This window comes from Lasioglossum baleicum, chromosome 5, assembly GCF_051020765.1.
Source record: "Lasioglossum baleicum chromosome 5, iyLasBale1, whole genome shotgun sequence".
Taxonomy (NCBI): Eukaryota; Metazoa; Arthropoda; class Insecta; order Hymenoptera; family Halictidae; genus Lasioglossum; species Lasioglossum baleicum.
The window spans coordinates 14,529,712-14,544,055 of NC_134933.1; the positions used below are offsets into that span (position 1 = coordinate 14,529,712).

At 39.7% G+C, this 14,344-nt stretch overlaps 1 protein-coding gene and 1 non-coding gene across 4 annotated transcripts in view; one reads left to right on the top strand and one right to left on the bottom strand.

Moving 5' to 3' along the window:
- Nucleotides 1-12,348: 12,348 nt before the first annotated feature.
- Nucleotides 12,349-14,344, top strand: part of LOC143209196 (uncharacterized) — a 194,934-nt gene continuing 192,938 nt past the window's right edge. For 2 of the 3 annotated variants that reach the window (XR_013009061.1, XR_013009062.1), the window contains exons 1-2: nucleotides 12,349-12,598; nucleotides 12,857-12,902. The gene's annotated coding sequence lies outside the window, so the exon portion shown is untranslated. The remainder of the gene's footprint in view (nucleotides 12,599-12,856; nucleotides 12,903-14,344) is intronic. The other variant, XM_076424547.1, reaches the window with a different exon arrangement.
- Trnal-uaa (transfer RNA leucine (anticodon UAA)) lies at nucleotides 13,458-13,541 on the bottom strand. Its single transcript has one exon. It is a non-coding gene; the product is annotated as a tRNA-Leu (tRNA).

Sequence of the window (14,344 nt, forward strand, 5' to 3'; positions counted from 1 at the left end):
CCGATCTGTGCGACGCCTAATGGCGCGGGGAAGCATCGTTTTTCGAGCACGCGAGCATCGAATTAGGAACACGATTTTATGGAGCTAGCATGCCGTTGCAAGGGAGTCGGATGCTCTTTTGCATGATACGTGGGCACGAGTACGTGCAAGCGTATCAGCGAGTACCGAGAATTCAATTACCGTTGACTTAACGTGGCGGATGGAAGCTCGACGCTCCGGAATTCGCGATAACGGGGAAGATACAAAAAGAGCGTTCTCTCTCTCTAAACCCCGCTGCAGATAGGTGCGACTATAGGTAGACGTATATACCTGTATTCATCCGAGGCAGGGAGTCTGCCAGACTGGCGCTTGATAAGCGGTTGTCGGGTGATAAGAGGGAACGATACGCGAGGGTAACGCACTCGGTTCAAGTGTGCGTGCTATAGGCCGTTTCATAAGGGAGAACACCTTTCGCGAGGGAACATAATGTGCAATAATGTTGCACTCGTCCGTTTGCGCCGCTGATAAAAACACCGGGATTTCCACGACCGGCTCGCGTTATCTGTCGTAAGGTGGCTCGATATCGGATTGTACGTTCCCGATTTTATCTGGCAACGTGCGGGAACATAATAGCGAAATAATTTAGCCTTCGAGCTCCCGCGTTCAAGTTATTCGGCACTTTCGCGAGTTAATCTTTTTTAATTAACCCTCTCTCTGTGGAAATGCAAGCCAGGCTGACAAAAACGGAAATAAGAAGTTGACGAATGAAAAAATTTCAAAAATTTTGTAGGTATGCTATCTGAGATATGTTTCAAATTTTTACTGTATTGTATACTTATCTTTTAAAGATTAATAAAATTTCACAAATAGTTGTACAGACAAATATTTTCTTCCATTTTGCTCCAACAATTTATGAGCTCCGATTACCCCCCTGTACTAGTTAATATTACAGTAGCAGTACACAGAGAAAAGGTTAATCATATAATAGGTAAAGCTTCCTCAGAATGCGATCTGTCACGTTAGAATCAACCTGAAAATTCCGTAAACTGAGCTACTTCGAAGTATACGTATGCTACTATAAAATCCAAACATTCAAAAGAATTAAACTTCTTGTTGAAGGCAGTAGAAATTTTATACTAGAATTTTTGGTCTTGAATCAATACAAGGAAACTCTTGTACCCGATATTCTTCTATGGACTCTTCTAAACAAAATGACGTAAAGCAATCTCATAGAATCCTTCGTAGAATAGTACAGCGTTGTGTATTTACTGACAAGATTGTTATATTTTATCGACGGTCAGAACAAAGTTATCAGCATGTGTCTAATAATAGTAGCATCGTTCGTTTTCAATTGATCATTTCTCAGGATGCGGCTTTAGATTTATCTTCAATTGAATCGTGATATTAAGCCCAGCCTTAGAAATCTAAAAATATGTAGCAATGTATAGCAAAAGTGATTTCGATAAAGATTGATGATCCAAAAACAAAAATTTTACTGATTTTCCTTATCGTTGGCCATGATTGAAATTTGCGTACTTAATACATGCTTTTAATCGACATGCTTATTTTTTGAAACTCATATTGAAGATTAAACTTGTGTTAGCAGGGAGAAATAGATAAAAATGACCGGACGTCGTTCTTCTTGACGAAACGAACGTTGTTATCGATACGACAAGGTACAAAGTTAAGGAGAAAGAGTATTATAATGTACGTGGAATCAGAATAAGAGGTCAAGAACACGGACTAGATATCTCCTATCCGAAGGCGTCCTCTTAATTCGAGGATCCTACAGGAATTCCTCGAGGATTTCCAGGAGAAGGGCTCTTGTTCGGTTGGTCCCGTGCCAGTAGCAAATTACCTTAACGAGGAAAAAGAGGGATAGTTTTTATTGGAAATCACGCGTTACTGAAACAAGTAAAAGAAAAAAAGAAGAAGAGGAAAGAAGAGAGAACGAAGGTATGGGACACATCGGCGAAAGAATTCGCTGGCGAAGGTGCTGCGGGCCGAAGCTCTCCCCACACCCACGAGTGAAACGAACAAGTTGGACCTGAGAAGCCCGGAGGGTATCGAATTCAATGGGACACCATTGTTATTTATTCTCCTAGGTGTGACTGGCCCCGGTCCAGCGGCCCACGTGGCTGCGATTATTTATAAAATCGGTACCGAATAGGACGGCGTGCTGCGCGTTAACGAGGACCGTGTCACGGTCTTGTGCAATCCGAGACGAGAACACCTTTCTTCTATAAATAAGAAAAGAAATTAACATGGCGCCTCGTTAATGACGATCGCCGACGGTGTCCGCTTCCAGTAAGACAATCGTGTTCACATGGATCGCGTGATTCTCGACACCCATGCGTTATGCTTCCGAAAATCAGGCAAATCTCCGATGCAATATCAAATTACTGAAGCACACATCGACGAGTTTACATTCAAGCAATCAATTTTTAAATGGCAGTCTACCTACATTGAGTACGCTTTAATAAAGTATTTAATCAGGATTTTATCATCATCATTTGTCGCTCCTCCACTAAAATTATAAATGCCAACGTAAACATCGTGCGCGGCAAGCGAGGTCGCGGCTGCGATTAGAAAAAGAAAAAGATGAAGTAAACGGGTTAGGGTTCTGAATGCTCGCAGGAAGATGTATGCTCAAAGGGTACAACGGAGATAAGCAATGCGGCCGCGTGCAGCCTGCAAAAGTGCATTAAAGCCGCCAATGAACTTCACGCTCGCGCGGAATGCTAATAAATTATCCGGTGGCAATCCCCTTTCTACGAGATATTGCCGAACGAAAACGAGCGCCGCACAGTGGCCACGAAGCCTGAAACTAGGCAAAACCAACTGAACCGCAGGAGCTACTACGTCTCAATCCTTTGATCGATCGATCGATGTCTGTTTCGCTGAAACTCATCCGAGCCTCTATCTTTTCCGTCGGTGGAGAGAGAAGAAATATAAAAGTCGCAGGCGGCACGATAGATTCAACTATCGCAGCATCGCAAGATTAACCGCGACAGAAACGAACATCCACGAGTGAAGGTTAATGTCTCCACGAACTATAAAGGCGAATTTACACTTGTTGGATGTACATCGCGGGTGAGTTGTCCACAATGAACGCGATGGATGAAGACCGGAATATTTATACTTCTTCAATGATTGAATTCAATGGAGATCGGTTAACCTCTTGGATGATCATTCTGGATGAAAACAATCTGTACAGCTTTCATTGCGGATGAATCATCCGGGATGTGCGCGTAAAGTGAAAAGTCTAAATTCAGCTTAAGCGGCTCACTAATTTCCTGTACCGAGAAAAAGAAGAGAAAGCAAACGAAAAGGGGAGTCGGTAGGAAAAAGAATAAGGCCGAGGGAGGGATGGGAAGCTGGAGTGGACAAGGCGAAATACTCCAGAGTTCGGTGGTATACCGGCCGGTTGTGTGCATAGCAAGCGTGGGTGTAGATGTAGCGAGATTATGCCTGCTCTTGGAGTCGCGTGGCCTTCTCCCTTCTCCTCCCTTTTAATCTGACCAGTGTCTCCCTCCTTCTCCCTCCCTCTCTCACTCCCTCTCTGTCGTAACCCTTTTCATTTCTCGGTACACGCTCTCCTCTCGATTTCTCTCTTTCCGTTTCGCTCCGTCTCGTTTCGCCTCTTCTTTCGGCCTTATGGTCCTTCTGGTCCCATCCTCCTCCTTGCCTTTCTCTCTCCTCTTTCTCTCTCTCTTGCGCTCTTCCTCTCTCTTTCGTATCTCTTTTGACGGTTTCTCTCTTACTGTTCCATTCCTACTACTCCCTCGGTGTTCCGTACCTTCTCGCGACGTTACCCGCCATCTCGCAAGCATAAAATACAGTCAGGAATTTTAATAAGCCCGCCATTGTACCGCACCACGGTCCCGGTTCCCACAGATTATTCCGGCCCCGACTTAAGGCCACTCGTGTTTCGGGTGTAAACGGAACTTCACCGAGCCACCCGCGGCTTTACGCGCCCTCCAAACTTAGTTAGATTGTCGCGGAATTTTACGACCAGCCGAAAATTTTTCGTCACCGGCGCTATGCCCGTTTACAAACCCGTCGGGGCCACGGAATTAACACGGAAGTGACGGGCAATTTATAAACCTCTGCTTTATGGCGCTCGAGACGCGCCGCACACGGTTTTCGAAACGAAACGGAATCTTCAAATTTTGACACCTTCTCTGCCACGTCCGTGACGCAATACCTCGTCTGCTAACCCTTTCCTGTGCTCCTTGACCCTTTGCCATTCACTAATTCTGTGCTTTACACAAAAAATATTTTACAAGATAACAAATTTCTTCGTCAATTATAAAACACAGAAAACATATAAAAGTTCTTTCTATTTCTAACAATTTCAATGAATCGAAGGTGACATATGGACCTTCTTAAATTGTCTTAATGTTTTTACCGTTTTAAATTACGTCCACCTATTTTTATCATAAATGCATAAAATCCGCAGTCTAATAACAACATATATTTAATGTATCCATAAATATATAAAATATGAAATAAAATTCTGTGTTTCGGCACTTACGGCACAGTAGTCTCTCCAGGGAGTCTTCAATCGCGCAATAATTTCTAATACCTAAAACTCGTTTTCCGCGTGGAGCTTTAATGCCGCCCGACCCTATTGCATTTTACCCAAAAGGAACGCAAAAGAAGGAAACAGTCCTTGGGGGAAATTTTTTGTTTTCGACTGCCATTTGAATTTAATCGACTGCCATTTTTACGGTGTCACTGTTTTATCGTCCCGAGGCGTCCAAAAAAGAAACGGACGTGGAGCTGAACGCGGCGCGGCGCCTCTGTACCCGATTCTCCTCTCTCGTTAACAGGCCCACGTTAATGTCGAGTCGAATAAGGAGGAGAGAAGGCAAGCTAAGCCATTCCGGAAATGCCGGAATGCCGTTGTGGCGCCAGAACCGTATATCGGCACACGACGAACCGCAAATCAATTTGCACGTCTCCTCCAACCGCACGATGCTTCGTCACGTTGTTTCCTCGCGGGATTGAAATCGACTAGACGAAGTCACTAGGCTCTGCTGTCATCGCCTAGACCTGTCACGCCGTCGGCATTCCGGAATCGATATGTCAATTCGTCGGATCGCGACGCGAGACTCACCGAAAATGCCGATTTTTACCGGAACCGATCCTTTACATCAGGAACGGCAAACCTTTTTTTGGAAAGGACCAGATCGTCAAATTTTTAGGCTCGGCGGGCCGGGTAGCAAACTCAAACAGTTTCAAAATTTTGTTATTAGGAAGTGATATGTATTTACATAATATTTATCGATTATTTGTTTCATTGGGTTGGGGAATAAGTTCGTAGCGTTTTATGTTTTACATCCAAATGTAAGGCAGGCTTGGATCGATAAGGATTGAAATAACTATCTAAAGGTTCACTCTAGAAATGCGAAGAGTCAACTAGTACGGTGAGATATGGTGTCTAGAGTAATCCCGTTTGATGATGAGTGATAATTGCTGCGTTCGTGGGACATGATTTAAGAAAACTGCGTCGTGGTCCGTAGGTGGTGATCGAGAATTGGTCCTGGGGCTCCTGGAATTTCGGACGGTATCTTTACGGAGCGAAAGCCGATGATAGTTTCTTGTCCATCGATCTCTGCGTTTCAGCTCCTGAATCATCGAGGACAGTAGCTATCAGCGGGGGCCGGGACACGGTACGAAACAGAAGCGTATTTCTCCGAACGGAAGCAGACAGAAACGGAACGGGAGGGATTACGAAGTCCATCGAGGACCAAAATGGAAGACTGAAATGATTAACCTACGGCGCCGAGGAGGATCGTAAAGTTGGAGGGTTCTCTGATGGACCTATTCGCATGGGGCAGATCCCTCCGCGTCGTTCGACAATCATTGCCGCCTTTGTTCCGAATCTAATCAGCCGACTGTTTTTCGGTGCTGGCTCCCGCGGCCAAGTATATCAAATTAGCGCTGGTAATTGGAAACAATTACAAATCACTGAAGAACCCGAAAGAGGGCCGGCTCCCGTCTCTTCTATTTTATTTAGCGAATAGAGACACCGAGAAAATGGAAACCCTGCTCGTTCATTCTCTGCTAACTTGTCAATCTATACTTTCGACACTGGGATTTATGTAAAATGAATACACTAGGAAGAATTTTGAATATTAACCAATTTTTTAGAAATACAATACTTCATAGTACAGCCACACTAGTGAATTTCACTTTGAAAGTGAAGAAAAATTGGTTATGACGATTTGCAGAGAAGTATCAAAATGATAAATAAAACAACAGTCGAATAATACACGATATTATTATTCAAGGACGATTAAAAGACCGGAGTATTGTCGATCTCCAAAGTGCTGTAACTTCGTAACGGAAGGTAATGGTGTCATAGTCCATCTAGATTCAGTTTGAAAGGCGAAGCTTCTACCTTCATATCCTTTTATTAAATTTTTCGCAGAGCCCTTTATACTAAAAAACTGAATGGAAGACTGAAATCCGTTTTTATTCTACAATAATTTCACAAACTCACACGACTCTGTAAAGTTAAAAAATCGTCTTGGCTCGCCACCCTTCATTACCTGTTAGACATTTTACTGTATTTAAAATAAATGAATAGGATACATATTATTTAATAATAAATAAAAAGTCTAAAACCAATAGCTGCGAGGGATTTACGTTTTCCAAATGATTACGAATGTTTCCAGCACGAGGATGTCTGCTCGTATTGGACACTGGACACCAAATTCCATAAAGTCCCAGAGAGACACACTTTTCCCGAATCATAAATTACGCGTACGTCTTATCTCGCCTTATGCGGACACGTCGTATTTCATATTCCGTATTGTAAAACTGTTAATACGTACCCTACACCTCCACTGCCTTTATTAGGAGAGAAAACATATCCAGATCGAAAACTGAAATTAGGTACACATGCCCGAGACCATCGTGTTCAATAAACTGAATTAGTAGCAGCCATGCAACAGGACTCGAATTCGAATTAATCTTTCCTATTATTTTAATGAGTGATAAAAAATACTACTCTGCGTATTTTTATATAAATTCTGGATATAAAATCCACAATAAACGAAGAATATTTTTCGCCCACTGGAAGCTGCCAATTAATTACCGAGCCAGTATCAATGATTGAAATTCTAGAAATGTCTTCTTGACAAACTACACTTCATTCAAGTACAGACTAATATAAAAATTCTACGAAATTTGAATAAATACAATCCTGTTATTGTTATAAAGGAACATCTTTTGCGCACGGTCTTCTCTATTGAACTCGAACCTCTTGCAATTCAAAACATTTGAAATTCGCATAAACAGCAATTTATCCACAGTCTAGAGACACTTAATTCCCATGCAGAAAACAGCAAAAATGCAGCGGCAAACAACTATTGAATCAAGCAAGTCGAGCGTTCGGCAACTTCAGATCGGTTTTCCGGCGGCCGCCATAAAGATGGCTACCGTTTCTTTCTTTGGAAAGTTTGACAAATGCTATTTGTATCGCGGCGGCGGTAGCATGACTGGAGGCTGTAAAAGGAATTGATTTACCGGGTCGCATCTCCGCGTTAGTTGCCGGCAATTTTTCGTATCGGGGGCTGTATTTATGAGACGATATCGCGGCGTATTAATGGCTCCTCGTACCGTACGCTCGAGAGCATATCGACGCCGCGATCTTGTCTCGGATCTCAGCCTATCGATACGTATCAATCCGATTGCCCTGACTGCAATACGCTACCATCCCACGCAATCTACCCGTATCTTCGGCCTACTGCACACGGGTACCACACACTTGCGCCACTCACTCTCCTCCTTTCGGCTTTATCGCGTTGCATTAGTTAACGACAAACAACACCCGGCAGATTGTCCTCCATTAGTGATGTTTTCTCAGATCGTAAGATACATCTTACCTCTACTGGCGATTTTCATTTATCGGACCTGTCGCTCCAGAAATAGTTCCACGAGAAATCCTCCAAAGATATCTCGGTTTAAATCATTTTCCTGGTACGCTTAATTAATGCCTGTCTCTGGACAGCAAGTTGAATAAATGTTGATAATTAAACTGCGGGGATCTGTAAGCAAAATAAAAATGTTCTGCATTAATTACAAGGTGTTGATACGAAATAAAAATTTGTTTCCCTCTTTTATAATTTTAATAAATGATAAATTTTAGTAAGTGATGATACGATCGACACACTTCAATCCCCTTTATCTTCCTGATGATTCCTGTTGCACCTAACTATTTTTCTCATAAATGCATAAAAACCGTAGTCTATTAATAATTTATGATTAAATATTTGTACATCACTTGCACGATACCGGAACCAGATAAATATTTGTTCCTTCTTTCAACAAAACAAGATGGCGATGATACATACTTGCCATAAATGCAGAAGATCCGCAGTCTTATACTATTATACAGAAGAATCATTTGGTGGAATACGTAAAATGGCCGATTCAATATAATTTTTCAGACCTAAATAAAACTGTAACGTATAAATTGATTCTATTGAAACGTATCAGATAAGTATAAAATAAATAGTTGATAAAGTTGATATTCCAGTTTCTTGTTTATAAATAGACTGCGGATCTTTATGCAAAATAAAAAAAATGATCGCATTGATTGCAGGACACAGGAGCCAAATAAAAATTGTATCCTTCTTTTAATTATCCTATTAAGCTGAAACTAATACAGCGATGTCCTTAAATACTTTTAACATGTCCACTGCTTTAAATTACACATTTTTATCATAAATAAATAAAATCGCAGAGAAGAGATGCGACTTACAATAAGCCGATCCGTTTGATACGCTGAACACATTTCTTTTTATCGCGATGAAGTAATTCCCAACATGATACGTACAATGTTTGCGGAGCGAATTACGACGAAAACCTGCGTCTCAAGATGAAGCTAATTTGAGGCGGTGCTAATTTACCGTTGTATTTGAGCATGCTATTAGACACGCGCGTGCTGCGTGTAACGTTCAAGATCAAGTACACGGCTTGACGACGGCACGCGTGAAACATTGCTGCTACACTTGAACTTAGAACTCGAAATCTCGCCACTGCTTACATACTGTTGAAACCACTCATTTTTCACATTTTTCTAGAGCTCGTAGTAATCTTCCATTGACTGGCGCTCGAAGTGCCGAGCAGTAAAAGCGATTAATTTCTCTTGTATTTAAATAACAAGACTACGTTTGTTCTGATTTTATGCTACTTTGAAATCTCACTAATGCAATAACGTATGGCCGTTCCTCGAAGATTTGTTGTTCATCTAGGGGCAATAAAAATACGTTCGAGTCTAAAAAATAATTCCCATCGGTTTCTATACATTCATTTCATCCTACAAGTATATAAATAATTTAAGAGGAAGCTCCAACGACTAACCGTGAGGATCAAGAATTAATTTGTATACCCAATGGATGTACCAGAAGGGCCAATGACCTACTCGCAGGCTCCCGGAGTCGACAATTGTATTTGGTGGAACACTACATTTTGTATGCTCAATAAAATTTAACTATCGCATTCGGAGGAACTTTTAACGTGTACTATCACTTGAAATAACAATGTACAGATAAAATGAAATTAACCGTTTGTATACAAACTACGAAATCGCCGGGAAAAAGACTTGCAAAATCGATGTTCGTGAATAGAAAACATTCGAAAAATTTGGAATCTGTGGATACGTTGATTCTGCGAGATCAGGAGGATTCAGGGAAACACTGGATTCCGGACAGCAACCGATTGGAAAGAAATAGGTCGCGTAAGCGGTTGCACGTAATTATACTGTTTCTCGAAAACAGGCCCTCGTCTAGGAGGTTTCGTTCCGCACCTCCCGACCGAAGGAAAGGAGTGAAACTCTCGAAAGGTGTAGAACGATGTGTGAGGTCTCTCCCACACCCACGTGTGCGCCTATCGAAGCCGACGCTTTGTTTCGGATTAAAGAACCGCCCAGAGCCGAAATCCGTATTGCGTTACGCCGTAGAGGCACGTATAATCACTTTGTAACGTAAAACCAAATTAGTGCGGATTCTCAGCCACTCGTTCTCGTTCTACTCTCGCGAAATCCTCTCGCTGTTCTGTCGCACGGTTATCGTTGTCGCATACGGCTACTTATACGGCGGCTATTTGTCACGCGACCTCCATCTTACTTATCCCCACACTTCTCTGAATTTTGTCGTTGTTATTTATTTGGTTGAAGATAAATAAGAACTGCAGGAGATATCTTTCTTTCCTTGCACGATCCTACACATAGTTTTTAGCAACAGTTCTCATCATAATTCAAGTTCTATTTCCAATTATGTTATTAGAAGAAATAATTGACCCTATAAAGATAGAAATAAAATATTGTGAAAATATGAAAATAGAAACATTAATATCGGCAATTTGATGCTGATTCCGAGAGAGACTTTGCCGTCGTCGAAACGATCTACACTTGCTCCATCGATGAATCGCAATTATAAACGGTAATTATATTTGCATAATTGTATCTCGCTTGTATCATAGAGCGATAATTTACGATGAAATTTATCGATCGTAAACTATCATCAACGTTTTCAAGCATGCAATGTAACGTAAATGTTCTCATAAATCAAGGTGACCGCCTTCTCCAACGTTAACAACAATAAAACCTAGTAATAAGACCATTGTTCGCTTGTTTATAGTTTACCTGATGTCTTACTTAAAAAATTCTAATTGCAGAATTTTATTCTTGATAATTAATCTCATTGTTGTCCACCATTTTGACCTAGAGCATGAATGTTCACTTTCCACAGTGCAACGAAGGGAACTATTAATTCGATTAAAAATTTCAAGGTGCATTTAAAAGAGAAAGAGTTTAGCTCTTTGAGGGTATTTCTAAGATAAAATTGCGCTTGAACTGTAAGAGATAGGATAGTTGCAATATTTGCATTTCATCGGAAGTCGGATGGACCAAATCCGAAAGGATCCGCGAACCAGTTCTGCGGCGTAGTGTTATGGACAAGAATAACGGCCTTATTAACGAGCCATTTCACGGTTAATTTGTTGTAATTGCCAGGGGAGCTTATTGCGTTTGTTGCGCGAACAGCGGCCCGATTTGACGGCTCGACATGATTTACGCGCTGGAGATAAACAGTCCTCGATTAAAGCGCGCCTCTTATCCCGAGGGCGTATTGAGGCGTTTATAATGCAATTACGTTTTGTTTCTGTCCTAACCTTTCCCCGTAGCCTCCACTGACCAACATTTCCGACTACCGTGCCATTCGGAGCCGCGAATGTTATTGCTTTACCGCGAATCCGCGAGCTCCATTAACCGTGTACGTAATCGATGAATTATTTATCCACCTGAAATCAGGGATCATAATTCTTAGGTATAATCAGCATGAAAAAATAATAAATAATTATAGGCAACTGAAAAATCTTTTTTATTAATCGTATCTATGTAATTAATTTAAGAGACGTTTTATCCTTTATGTAGTTCGGATTTGTGTAGTAGAATTCTGTAGGCTTTTCTGAGGAAGATGGTATAATTTAATATTATGTATATTACGACTATAAAAACGACGGAGGAATTTTATAAGAAACAATTTATTTCATTCATTGAAAGAGTTTTTACTGTAAGAAATGTAGTAAAAGTTGGTCAAATTAATACAAATAGGATGCGAATAAAAATTGACGTGCCACAAAAATTATGAGATATAGAATGCTGCTTGAGGAGATGACAATAGCTGGAATAAACTGTTATATAATTCTCAATTTTCCATACAAATTTTTCAAACATGCACAAGCTTAACTACAAATTATTCTTGCCGCTTTGACAGTAAGGTCCAATGTAAATTGTGCCAAGAATTATTTGTTCTAGTCAAACGTCTGCACAGTGCCAAACAACGTAGTGGCAAAATGCTCAAACTGGTAGACAAAACTTACCGACAGTCGATTTTCAGCGGCGCTAAAAGTGGGATCAGGTAGGCGCGCGGATAACATGGAACTTACAGTGATCTAAAATACCAGCATCGCTAAAAGTGCTACCAGCACAGACGAGATATAGGACATATATCTCGGCCACCGACCAGATACTATTAATAGTATCTCGTCGGTGCAGAAGGCTACATATGTGCAAAATTTTAGCTGAATACGATTTGACCGACTTTCGAAAGTTTAGTCCGGAAAATTATCTGTTGTCGATACTATGTGTATACCAGTTTGAACGTTTTGTCACGACGTGGAGTGGCGCTGTGTGCCTTATGACAGAAGTGACAAAAATCATTTGCACTGTAATAAAAACATATTTCAATAATTTTACGTTGAGACTTTTTACGGTTCGTCTGTATTTCATGATAGGTGCATATTGGGCTGAGAAGGTCCTGTAATGTTGGGAGGGAAAGTAGATCTAGGGAATAGAATGGGGAATCTAGGGGCGGGAAAGGCGATCTAGGGATGGGAAAAGGTTATCTAGAGAGGGGAAGCTGTGGAAGAGGGCGCTGCGATCAGTAAAATTTGGAGTCTGTAATCTGTAAGATAATCAGACGCGGAAACAAAAATCCATACGGTAAAATATTTATTGCTGTACCTTGTCTGAGGATTGCGCACCTGATCTCAACTGGTGTCCAGTCATCAATTGATTAAAATGTCATCTTTCGTCTATAAGGTACTCTACATATATCTCGTTAATAATTCGTTGTTTGATTAATTTGAATGATAAATTCAGAAAATTGCTTGGAGTCTGCCTTCGAAACATACCTAACCTTGAAATGTACTGTCAGATATACATTTTACAGAATGCCTAACTTACTGTTTATCATATTATGCATTACTTATTATTATGAATGCTTTATTTTCTAAGTACATCTTATTCTTGGATGTAAATTTCTACATATATGTTTATGAATTGTTTCAATTATTTTAGGGGATTGGCAACAAAATTGTACAATTGCACTTCTTCAAGAAACCATGTAAGTAATAAAAAATTAATACAAAATTTTGTTTCAGATGTATATGTATATGTATATCATGAAATGTTCTTTTTACAGCTAAGTAATATGACTAATGATAGAAATGTAAATTGAGCTTGTTATATATTAAATTGTACATTAAAAAAAGGATATTTTATAAGAATTCAGGCATATTTTTTCAGATATATAAATAGTCACAGTTATACTCTTTCTGGACACAATTTGCTCCTCTTTTCCATCAGTATTATTGTCTTCCTTTCTGCTTTACCGACTGTTTCTTCATCTCACAAATATAAGCATCCATTGTTCAATTTTTAAAATTTTTAACGTTGTATTTCCTATTTTTTTGTTTTAAATCTTCGTTCTCCTAGATTATTTTTTCCTAATATATGTTGCTATATTTTTTCTATCCCTTCTTTTTTCGATTCCAATTTATTTTACCACGAATCATATTTGTGCTCTCGTTTAATTGTTTAAAAAACAATTTTAACGTTATATCAATGTTTCTACTATTTCTAAGCATAGTTAATTAACTATAAAAGAAAAAAAAAGATTTGCCAGGTGTGGGGTTCGAACCCACGCTCCCTAACGGGAACCAAAGCTTAAATCTGGCGCCTTAGACCGCTCGGCCAACCTGGCTTGTTGTCTACTTCGGTTTCATTTCAATAGATAGGTATTGTCGTATGGTTTCAACATTATTTAAAACGTTTATATAAAATACTCTAAAGAATATATTCAGATAGCAAAATTAATAACATTTCTACATTATATATTAAGAAAATTCTTTTCGTTCGCTATTTATAGTCACGTAGATATGTGAAGCCGGTAAGTGTTCATAATCTCTTACAACATAGTTTAGTATTTTATAAAAATATCAGTGATGAATAATAAAAAAAAAAAGAAAAATGTTGCAAAATTCAGCATGTGTCTAGTATTATTTAATTTTGCTGTTATATTATATTATTTTGGAATCTAATTTATTTAGTACTAATATAATATATAAATTTTGTATGAAGTTAATAAAAGTTCAACAAACTAAGGTATTCAAAATTCTACGGAGCCATTTCGTTGAATCTAAATATGTAAATTCTTCCGCCATTATTTTTTTAAAATGACGAGGTTGTATGTTTACCTTAACCCTTTAAGCAAGGAGAATGAGTATATCCATTCTGATTGATTAGCCAATAGTCCGGACAATCCAGATGATCATTAACAATATATTAAAGACCCCATGAACTAGTGAAATAAGCATTTTTCAGCATCAATTTTTCATCCAGCAAATGACATGCAAAAATATTTGCTTCATCTTAAGGGTACAAGAAATTACGAAGATTTAGATATGCTTTGCGTTATGTTTGTACGGGACCAGCATAAAATGGTTTATTTATCAGATAAGTAGCGAGGTCCGCTTACTGAAGGAAACTCTATAGCGTTGAATGAGG